The 11720-nt window shown below is 41.7% G+C and overlaps 1 protein-coding gene across 2 annotated transcripts in view; it reads left to right on the top strand.

Annotated features, from left to right (window-relative positions):
- Nucleotides 1–676: 676 nt before the first annotated feature.
- znf438 (zinc finger protein 438) overlaps nt 677–11720 on the top strand; it is a 71419-nt gene continuing 60375 nt past the window's right edge. The window contains exon 1 of one of the 2 annotated variants that reach the window (XM_088919093.1): nt 677–733. The gene's annotated coding sequence lies outside the window, so the exon portion shown is untranslated. The remainder of the gene's footprint in view (nt 734–11720) is intronic. The other variant, XM_088919092.1, reaches the window with a different exon arrangement.

Below are 11720 nucleotides of genomic sequence, written 5' to 3'. Positions count from 1 at the left end.
CGAAATAAATCTGAACTGAAGAAGCTCCCAAACACTCATCTTGCTAAAGAAAGCACCAATTTTGCGCCACCTCGGACTCAATTCCAAAAGACCGCGACAAATATTTCACGAGCATAGCCTAACAACCATGTGAAAGGAACACTGAAATTCATATAAAACTAAACTAAAAAAACAACAACAACAACAACTTTCCCACAGGAAAAAAAAATCCAAATCATTCGCATCTGTTCAGTGACACTACCGGCCAGCCTCCGGGGCTCTAAATACACACTGAGCGGTGCTGGAAAGGGGAGGAGAGAAAGACGGGAAGCCCCTCCTTTAAAGCTCTGATTGGCTATCGCGTTCCTGCCTGTCGCTCATTGGTCAAATTGTGCAACATAATGCGGTGTTGCCTGAGCCATACCATTTTTTTACGGAGAGGTAGCTTCAGTTTTTATTTCCATACATTTAATAACGTTTCATCAAAATAAGAAAAGAAAAATATATTTTAAAACTTATCAGAGAATAATTCAATGTCTTATTTAATTTCTAAGAAAATAAAGAGAGGATTAATAGTAACAAATGGACAACTAGTCAACACAAACTCCCCTTTTCGTTTCGTTTAGAAAGTACAGCTCAAAATGGCTGTGGCGAAACAGTTGTGTGAGTGTGCTTTTCAGCATGAGAATTAAACTGTAACACTTTTATATACGGGAAGAGAAACCCTTTATCGCCCGCAGGACCCAACCGAAAGGTGAGGAATACAAGTTTTGTAGGATTGCCGAGATGGCTGCCGCCGCAGCTGCGGAAAATAAAACCCAATCGCGTTCTTGGGTGACGGGATTACGACAGTAACTTCAGCCAATAGGAGGGTTCAGGGCAGTGGCAGGCTGTGGCCTGCAGAGCACATTCAGGAAAAGCTGCGACGTCTAGACAGAGAGTACAGCGGTTGTGGCAAAGTAGACATTCCTGCTAATGAGGCGTAATTTCTCCTTCGCAGCGCAAACTTTGCTTTCATTTTTGCTGAGAGTGGTTGCTCTAATGTTTACGAGGCCGTATATATTGCACGCATATTCTTATGCATGTAACTTTAAGGTTGTGGCTGCGCTCTGTGTAAACTGCAGATTGGCAGTAGTTTCAAGGAACTCTCGTTGTCCCCCATAACTGAATCCTTCGTACTCCTAATTGAACTTGCAAATGCACACTAGCGACGAGTTTAGCCTTGGGTGTAACGAAGAATGCGATTGCCCAGATTAAAGTGATGCATCGGAATGCACTCAGTCTAAATTCTTCATTGTCGCCCCTGCCCAAGCCCAGTGGTTCCCTCTACTACTCAGCTGATATTGTGATGTATGCACACGTCTCCCTGCTCCACACGTTCTGTGGACAGTGGGATAACATGTCGGCCTTAACATAACTAATATCGTTATTATTTTAAGCGCTGTAAGGCGGCTGCTTTGTTGGGACTTATAAAAAATGATTTTACCCGTAATCACAAACTTTGATTTTGTAATCAATGTAAACATATATATATATTTAAAATTAGAGATCTGTAACGCGCATCTTATCCGAAACACAGGCAAAATTTGAGCTGATGTATGCACTGGGACCCTTTATTAGATTAAATGTTTGTGATCCATTTAGCATCTAAGGAACACTTTAGAAGATACTTGTGAGGTTTGATCAGGGTTAAGGTTTCCTTTCATTCTACACTGAATTACAGAGATGCAGTAGTATTCAAATAGCTTTCTCCCAGTCCAGTTCCCTAATGATGCTGGTAGTTCCAGGACACTTAGATATGTTACTAAATATTCATACCATTAAGCAGAAACTGCTGGACTGAAGTTAGACCATAGCCCGAGTAGAATACCACACGTGAAATAGGTGATTATCTGTATTTTATGTGTTTTACTTTTTCTCCTCAATTCCCACACGGGATAGTAGAACTATTTTGACTTTGGTTTCCATTTTGCAGTTGTTGATTGTTAAGTTTTTCTTAGGAAGGAAACACATTCTTCCCATCTGCAGGTGAAGAACACATTATATTCTAAACTTTATGGGTATCCTTAAACCTTGCAGAATGGTCATCAAAGTGGGCTACACTTGTAACTCGAATGAGTAAATCAATTTCTTTCCTGATTCATGTTCATATGTGGCCTCCCTGTAGTATGTGCTGACTCTGAATCTCATTTAGGCTGTTAAGAAGTTTCATTCATTTGGTACAAAGTGAGAAATTTCAAATTCCAAAAAAAGATTTTGTGCTGCATGCAGGTTTTATGTCAAGGGAGATGAAAACGGAAAGTGATGAGGCATCATACCATAACCTTGTCCACAGTTTGATTGGGTTTATAGCTGTAGGGTTGATTCAGTGTTCGTTGATGAATCATTGTTGTGGGGGAGGGGTTAGATGTGTTGTCACACTGCTGTATTGGTTCACAGTCCAGTCATTGTCCAGTCACGGTCATTGAAGAACTGGTGTCTGTATGGCCTCTCCTGTGCGTTTCACGTGAAATACATGTGAGCAGTACATTTTGGGGTGGCACATTGTCACGGTGGTCAGTATTGATGCCTCGCAAGCCTGGGGCCCTGGGTTCAGTTCAGGACCTGGGGTACTATCTGTGCGGAGTTTGCATGTTTCCCCATGTTTGCGTTGGTTTCCTCCTGCAGTCCTACACAATAAGAAGGCTCCACGGCCGAAACGTTGTGTTCTCTTTCTTTTTTCAGCATGGATTAAGCCTTTTACTTGTTCCTTTGCAGCCTACGCATGCTGATGCAGCTACCCACCTAAACAATACTAGTAGGTTGATTGGCTTCTGTAAAATTGGTACAGGGGGGGTGTCTGAAAGTCCAGTCCAGTCTGTGTGTCTGCCTGCCCTGCGATGGACTGGTGTCCTGTCCAGGTTGTATCCTGCCTTGCAGCCATTGCTTGCTAGGATCCAGCTGCCACATGAGCCTGTACTGGATGAAGTGCTAAGCAAATGGATGATGGTACATTTTGAAGTAAGAGTGGTAATCACAGTGCTGTAGCTGACAACTGTGGTTTGACTGTTAGTCATCCAGTATTTTTTCACGGTAGATGCTGACTGACAAACAATGAACCCTCGAGGTGTATCTCTGGCTTCCGAAATCGTCTTTTGATATCTTCCCAGTTTTTGGATCCATTTTGTATCTCATTGGCTTGTCATGGCGGGAGATAAAGGCATTGTGGTCTCTGAGCAGATTGTGAAAATCAAGGGCTTGTTTTATGTGTAGCAGAGACACTAGAATAGCTGATTCTTGTGAGGAGTTTTAAACAAATGAATCAAGAATTTATTTCTCAGGAACAGCTGGGTCAGTCTATGTATTAAGTGTACATAGACTTAATAGCATACACAAGTATAATAATTTAATTAATAATTGCTTACTTGATGATATAGATATAGCGCTTTTCTGGACATTCCACTCAAAGCGCTTTACAGGTAATGGGGACTCCCCTCCACCACCACCAATGTGCAGCATCCACCTGGATGATGCGACAGCAGCCATAGTGTGCCAGAACACTCACCACACATCAGCTATCAGTGGGGAGGAGAGCAGAGTAATGTAGCCAATTCATAGATGGGGATTATTAGGAGGTAAGGGCCAATGGGAAATTTGGCCAGGGGTTACACCCCTACTCTTTTCAAGAGACGCCCTGGGATTTTTAATGACCACAGAGAGACAGGACCTCGGTTTTACATCTCATCCGAAGGACGGCGCCTGTTTACAGTATAGTGTCCCCGTCACTATATTGGGGCATTAGGACCCAGATGGACCGCAGGGTGAGCACCCCCTGCTGACCCCACTAACACCTCTTCCTGCAGCAACCTTAGTTTTTCCTAGGAGGTCTCCCATCCAGGTACTGACCAGGCTCACACCTGCTTAGCTTCAGTGGGCTGCCAGTTGTGAGTTGCAGGGTGATATGGCTGCTGGCTTAATTTATGTTTTCATGAATTAGATAGCCAGTTGGTTTTCTTTTAGTTCGCAGCCATGATCAGTCCGTTAGCTAGGTCCTTCCTGGCTTGTAAAAGCTATCAAGTTTAAAAATGTTATTGTTGTTGTAGCAGAACAGATTTGTCTTGTTGTATGATGATATGACAAACTCAGAGGGCCACAAAAATACTGAGCTCTTTGTATTCTCTGGCACAGTTTTGGTGGGAGCGTAATCAAATCAGAGTGAAACTCTGAGAAAATTTTTTTATTAATAACACTGAAGACACGGCATCCAACAGGAAACAAAAACAAATATATACAAAGTTGTGTTTCAGGGGCCTACTCTCTGCAGAACTCAGAACCTAGAATGCTGCATTCTAAAACAAGAATATGACCTAGAACTAAATCTCTCTTCCCACAGCATGAATGGCCAAAGCTAAATGGAAACCTCTCTCCTAAAGGAGAGAACATATTTAGCCTGAGGGTTCCAGAATACAGGAAATCGGAATTTCCAAACCTGAAAAGGACAGAAAGCAACCAACCTGTAACAAGCTTCAAATTGCTTAGCCAGAGATTGATCAGAACAAGGTTCTCTCACATAGCACACGTTAGAGGAAGTCAAGATAGTATTTATTTTTCTCTATTTCTCTCTCTCCCTTCTGTTTCCTTCCTGTCCTCCTGTGTGCTGTCTTTGTCTGTTTTTGCTGTGTTCCTGTGAAGGCTCTAATGATTTATCACAAAGTTAATTAACCAGAGTAAACCAGGAAGTGGTCATGATCATCTGCGTTTACCTGTCTCTTAGCCTACCTGCAGCTAGGCAGACATCTCAAATGAAACAAATTCTTTTTAGGTTTTCTGAAATGTGAACTTTCAAGAGTGGCAAACAATATCGATTCTGCAGCCCATACCTGAATTGTAACAATAACATCAGATTAATAGAAGCTGAGATATTCTGAGAATATTAAGCAATAAGATACTGTTGTAGTCCATTTTCATTGCAGTGTCAACCATAATAGTTTTTAGGTATGAAGAAAAAATCTAGGCCAATTAATTTACATTTGGATATGCACAGTAAAAAGTCATTTCAGTCAGTAATGGGTTATTTCAGTGGTTCATTCAAATAAATTCCCTGAATGAGATATTCACCCAATACAGCTCAAAATAATGAGGGAAGTTATTCATACACTTAAAATTATATTTCAGATGTCTCTTAGGGCAAGGAATGTACAGTACCTACTGACTGGGAAATTGTAAACATTCATTAAAAAAGGGACAGCACAGAACTAGAGAGTTTTAGACCAATCAGCTTAATCTCACTTACATCTAAAGGCATCTAATTGCAAGCAGCAGTAGTTCAGTTGGGGAGCTGCGTCAGCAAAGGAGGCTGCAAAGGAACAAGTAAAGGGTTATTCCATGCTGAAAAGAGAAGAAAGGAAACACAACGTTTCGGCTGTGGAGTCTTCTTCAGGTGTAAGCTTTAATTGCAAGCAGCATTCTGCAAAAGAGAGAAAGGGTAAATTCCCTAACGCACCTATTAGAAGTTTTCAGCAAGTACCTGGTGCAGGAGATAAATTTAAAGCATATCACATGATGTATTTGGACTTTCAGAAAGCCTCTGATAAAACGGATGACTACAGTGATCCGCAAAGCCAAAGCTGTAGAAATCCAAGGTAAGGTGCACTGAAAACGTCTCGGGAAGCTAAAGAAAGGTACTGACGGGGCTGATAGCCTCATATTGGAGTGGGGTCATGAGCTGGGTACCACAGGGACCTGTTCCAGCTCCACCGCTCTTCTCTTCATCTTCCTGTGATCTAGACTGTTAGACAAAGAAAGCCTGTTGCATTTGCCGAAGGTACTAAATGAGGTAAACTGCAAGCAGTGTACGAACAGCAGGGTAAATACGGGAGTTATTACACGTTGGGATGGAAATGACTTTTTTCATTGGTTATGTGCACGGTATTACAAGTGTTACGCATACGGCCACTGGTGAGTGTGTAAGAGCCGGCTTACCAGAGCGGTGACGTCACCGCCCTTCCCTGTGATAGCAGGACCACAGCCGCTGGTCACCAGGCTGGGTCCCTGTTGAGTGACGCCGGAGGCCCGGGTTCGCGTCCCCGACGGTGCGGGGCCGACCTGTGTAGGCAGCAGGCGAGGGCGCCCACCTGAATCCCATAGCAAGACGCGTGATCATGTGTTTCAAATATAACATGAGTGGTAGCGAGCCTGCAGGAGCAATACGGGAAAGAGATTTAGCAGATGCTGAATAAGGCGGCTGTCGACACCCTAGTGGAAGGTGACTGTGTGACCCTTAAAGGAAGGAGTAAATTAAATTCTTCGATCAATAACTTACTACAGCAGAAAAGATAGGTCACATAGCCTCTTGCCATTTTTAGAAATTAACTGTGTATCCCAAATGTGGAATATACAGAAAATGAACTGTACATTCCAAACGTCCTTATTTCATTCAGCCGTGACAATGAAACACAGAGGAAGGGGTTTCCTCACTGTGATTCTGCCTCAGTAATAAACTACTTTGCCCTTTGGTGTGTTGTACAGAAGTGAGTGACACTGTCAAGAGAGACATTTAGTGTCATATGTATTTAAGAACATTTTTGCTGTCCTAAATGAAAATGTTTATTTAGTTTTTTGTTACTGTTTTGCTGTAAGATACCTATCTGAATATCGGTTTGAAAGACATAAAAGCCTACCGCCTTGCAGAATGATGTACCCCCCTTCCAATTTTCTTGAATTAGAAACCATGTATTCCTAGTTTCTAAAGTGAAGGTTTTTAATCAGGAACTTGACTGCTCAAACTGAACACTTTAATGGGTGAATGAAGTTAATGCCAGCAGAAGCTGCAACACAAAATTACCCCCGTTGCTATGACAAACCTAAATTAACTCAGGTGCACAAAATTACCTTAATGAGCCACACAATTAGTTAAGTGGCCTCTGTCTCTGTGCATTAATAGTGGTTCACAGGATTTCCGAATAAATATATCTGCCTCTGTAAGGTCCCTCAGTCGCATCGTGAATGTGAACCAAATATTCAATCATGAAGACCAAGGCACTTTTGAAACAACACTGGGCTGGTGTTGCATAAAGGCACAGATCAGGAGAAGGGTATGAAACATTTCAAAGACAATGAATGTCCCTTAGAGCACTCTAATGTTGATCATTAAGAAGTGGAAGGCGCATCGTACCACAGAAACACTGCCAGGATCAGGCTGTCCCTCCAAACTGAGCAGCTGGGTAAGGAGGAAACCAGTGATGCTTCTGTGAGGGCAACAGTGCCTTTGAAAGAGCTACAGAGTTCAAAGACTGAGAAGACAGAAAATATACAGTCAACAATATCTCGCTTACTCCACAACACCTGTGTAAATGACAGAGAGCAGTCCATCTCATACATGTCTGCATGCTTGACCATCCAAGACGGTCTTCACCTTCAAAGTGATCACGGCTAATGATTTGAATCATGCAAAAAGATGAATTTCAGATGTTTCCCTTTCAAGCTTAAAAATCTGTTTTTCTCTCTTTGCTTATTTCTCCACAACCAGTAACACAGAGACACATGACTGTGTTGTCCCCTATAAGTGATATATGTTATGTATCTGTACCCCTGAGTGGGCAAGAGTCACTCTACGTCATTGTGTATCAGCACAGGCTCAGGAAATGGCATGTTTGAAGGCTGAGCGTCTGCGCTGATGATAATTACGTGGGACATTTGCCATGTGCCTTTCTACAGATGTGTTGAAACAGTATACTGTGAGCAGCGGTGTTTAATTTGTACATCACGAGGTGCTGGTTCCCCATATGAATGGGAGAGAGCAGATTTACAAGGGGCAACTGAGGTGCTGGAGCACTTAACTGACACGAGCATAACACTTAACATCAATGTAATACGCTTTCAACACGTTTTCAAACCGCTAAACGTTTTTTAAATGAGGACATTCAAATACCATAATCCTCTACTATTAGGCCAAGTCTATTTTTTAAACATTTCCAGTCTGATGGACCTCCTCTCATGGGGCTATAGGGTTTCAGAATCTGACTGTGCGATCTCCCACTAGCATTTACTGTGTACTGTATGTGACTGGACTCGTATGGAAGTGTGCTGTGGTAGAAAATCCAGTGTCCTGGGGCAGCTGAGCTTTCCTTGGTCTAAGGAGTAGCGCTATGTGTCTCTGAGACCCTAAGTGACTGATTGAATCCTGGCAGGGGAACAGCAGCGCTACGTGTGTTATGTATTTAGCCATGCATAACCGTGTTAACAAAAATCTAGCCTTTTATTTAAAGATACAATTCTCATTTTTATTAATGCCATAAAACCTGTTTTTGGATTAATAAAGGTACGGGCAACTGTATCACACACACAAGGTACTTTTTTTGTTCAAACTACTAGTCTCATCTATCATTAGCCAGATTTTGGGAGCACATTATATTATCTTCTCAGACAGAATTCTTTTTTCTCCCCATTTCTGAGGAAGTGTGTTGCTGAATACTTGAGCACGAAGTACCCATCCGTCTCTTTTCTAACTGCTTCTTCCAATTCTGGGTTGTGGGGGAGTCGGACCAAGGCAAGGGTACAAGGGTACACCCAGGGCACACGGACACAGGACATGTACACACTCAGACCAAGGCCGGTTTTCCCAGAAGGCCATTAACCTGTCAGTACACCTTTGGACTGTGGGAGGAAACCCAGGTGACCATGACTAGGGGAGGACATACACCCAGGGCCCCAGCTCTGCAAGGCAGCAGTGCTAACCACTACGCCACCACGCTGCTCGCCATGAAACGTTGGAAAGAAAATCCATCCCTGTCAGTCCTTTCCAGTTCCTGACAGTCTGGCAGCAAGCGCAGTGCGTCAACAGCCCAGTAAAACGCAAGGCTCCACGTCCTGTTCCATACTTTTACACTTCAAGTCTATCTTTGAGGCATTCACACAAAAAGGGAACAGTAGGGTTTTTCACTGAAATGTAGTCTAGAAATCAAGCAGCGAAAGCATTCACTGTCTTCAGAATTATTTTTCAACTGTAGAGTAGACTTTTTCATGTCATGAGGAGGTGTAAGGGCATGCACAGTCTGAACAGCCAGGTTGGAAACTGCGTGTTTCACTTTCAGTGTGGTCTCTTTGTGGTGTTTAATGTAAAGTGCCAAGACCGTGAAAATATTGAGTTGTGAGTGCTTAATACTGTGGTTTTGAATTAGTAAGGAGTTTTGCGGTTGTTGCGATTTAAGCCGTAAAGAAAAGAGACAGTAAGTCCTTCGCTTTTGTCCATTGAATCAATGGCCCAGTGGAAAAGGACTTCCTTAGAGGAAGCTTGTGTCCGGGACACAGTGGAAAGGGTATCGATTTGCATATTGAATCTCAATGGGTCATTATTTGCAAAGCAGGTTTAATTGAGAAAATCATATTGTCTGAAGAAGTCGAACAGAGAGCAAATTTGAAGCAGCTTTTGTTCTGTCAAGGCACTCGGTTTCCCTGGGGTTGTTCACTCTGAGGAGCAGCCTGGGTTTTTGCTGAACTCCTCATTTGTCTTTGTTATCTTTCAACCTACCGGATGAAGGTGTGCAGGAGATCCATACTTTTCTTTTTGTCAAAAAACACTCTGCGGGCGAATGTAGACGTGGCAGGTGGAATCTAGCTGTGCATCTGTCCACCCGTGCAGAAATGTGTGGGATACATGAAAGAATAACAAAGTGTTTGCTCCCTACTGCTGCTGTTCCCGCAGAACGCTGTGGTCCCATCGATTCCACTTGCGTCTGGCAGTCCCCTGCCCTCCTTTGTGTTGTAAAAGATTCTGTCATTCAATTATTTACATAAGAGGGGAGCTTGGGCGGTGTTTTCCAGTGCTGTGCATAAACGATGAAATTGACATCCATATTGGATTTGCATACCTGTCCGTCATTCATAATTCACTGCAAGAGATTCTGAATTTGTGATTAGACGTTACGGAAAGAAACAGGGAAACTCCATTAAAGCCAAACAAGAGCCCCCCTTGGCTTCAGTTAACCCCCTGCGTGTTGCGCGGTGAAGGTGACACCAGTCCAGCTGACTGCTGTGGAGTATTTCGTTGGCCCTCTGCAGCCTTTTCCAAACGGAGTGACTCTTAATTGCACTTTTGTCAGAATCAAGCTGCCACGTTATGTGGGTTTTCACAGAACTTGTAGTAACATTTGACAGTTAATGTAAGCAGCATACAGCTACTTCTTCTTTAAGGAAGCGTACAGTAGCAACCAGCCAACCACAAGCCTTTAAGCATTGAAGTCAAATGTAATATTAATTTTTCTTCTATAGCCAGGTCTTTAATGCTATGTTGCCGTATAAAACACCTCCTTCAAAAGTCTGAGAGAAAGTTTGACCATTCAAATTTGATGAAAAATATTGAATTTAAAAATCGTTTGCCTTTCAGCAAAACTGGATGTAATTGAAAAAAAGGGGAGAATAATTGTGCAAGGCACTGTGCAGCATATAGTTTATATGCCCATTTGATTTAGAATGCGCTAACCTATCGTCACATTAGAATACTGTACATGGTTTCCAATTACATGTAAAATATGGTTTTGTTTTTCTTTACATACAGTTATAAATAGTTTAAAATAAGAGGGTGGCAAATATTTTGAACATGGTGAGCGCATAAAAAATTGAATTACAAGTGGAGTGCAGATTGTAGAATAAAATGGGTGTGATAATAGGCCGATGCATATTTAATTTGTGGATAATTGCACTTCCAGCCTAAGTGCAGGAACAAGCTGCTTACTGCTTGCCTTCTAGAATTCTCTTATTACTATATTCTATATTACAGTCCCTCTCACGCAGGTGCTCTGTGTGGGGGTGAAAACTGTGGAATAAACAGATTGAGTCGATATGGTTTTTTTTTTCCTGAAAAAAATACCTTAACTTTGTCATGGGACTCTTACACACAGGAAAACCATTCCTGAGAATTAACACTGCTGCATTCCCAAATTTGGTCTGGGTATGTCAGTCTGTAGTGATTTAAGAAAGCAAAGCATGTGTAGCTGTAGGGATTTAGGATTTAGGAATAACCTAAATTATTCTCCCTGGGTAGCATTGCTTGCCATTACAAATAACACACATAACAGGCTTTTTGGGTGTATTTGGGGGGTATGTAAGAGTATTTTCAGAAAACGCAGAGCACAAGAATCTCTGTTTTACAAAAGGTGGAGCATATTGAAATTATGAATATTCAAAAATCAAAACTTTAAAAGGCACTGTTTCTGCTTGATCCTGTGTGAAATATGGAGTTGCGAAATAGAAAAAAAAATCTCAGGAATCATGAGTGCAAGACAAAAAAAATTAGATTAGTTTTTTTTAGATTGGGTATCTAGCAGGAAGTGCCAGCTTTTGAAAACAAGAAAGAAGGAAAATAATGATATAAAGTGAAAATTAAATTATTTAAAAGGGTTTGTATTTTAACCTTTTGTTCATAAAATGCTCAAATATCAAGAAAGACCATTTCAGTCTTTGAGGAGCTATTATTACGGTGGATGTTTATTTAATAAAAAGTCTCGAGTGAATTTTGGTTTTCTGCCTTAACAGTTAACTGGATTTCTTGAAACTAGGTATCTATATCTTGCTATAGAAAAGAAGCTTGTATTATAACATTTTAATTCTCCATTTTGTTTGAATAATTAAAAACTTGTTTGCTCTCCAGACAGAGACGTGACAGAAGGCTAACAAATTTAATTGCACGCGTTCCGTAACCAAATAAACGGTGTCTCAGTGTGCATTCTTCATGCTGGGGTGGAATGTGTCTTTTACAAGTCACC

Source organism: Atractosteus spatula, chromosome 6 (genome assembly GCF_055471065.1).
Source record: "Atractosteus spatula isolate fAtrSpa1 chromosome 6, fAtrSpa1.hap1, whole genome shotgun sequence".
Taxonomy (NCBI): Eukaryota; Metazoa; Chordata; class Actinopteri; order Semionotiformes; family Lepisosteidae; genus Atractosteus; species Atractosteus spatula.
This window is presented reverse-complemented; position numbering and strand designations above follow the sequence as displayed.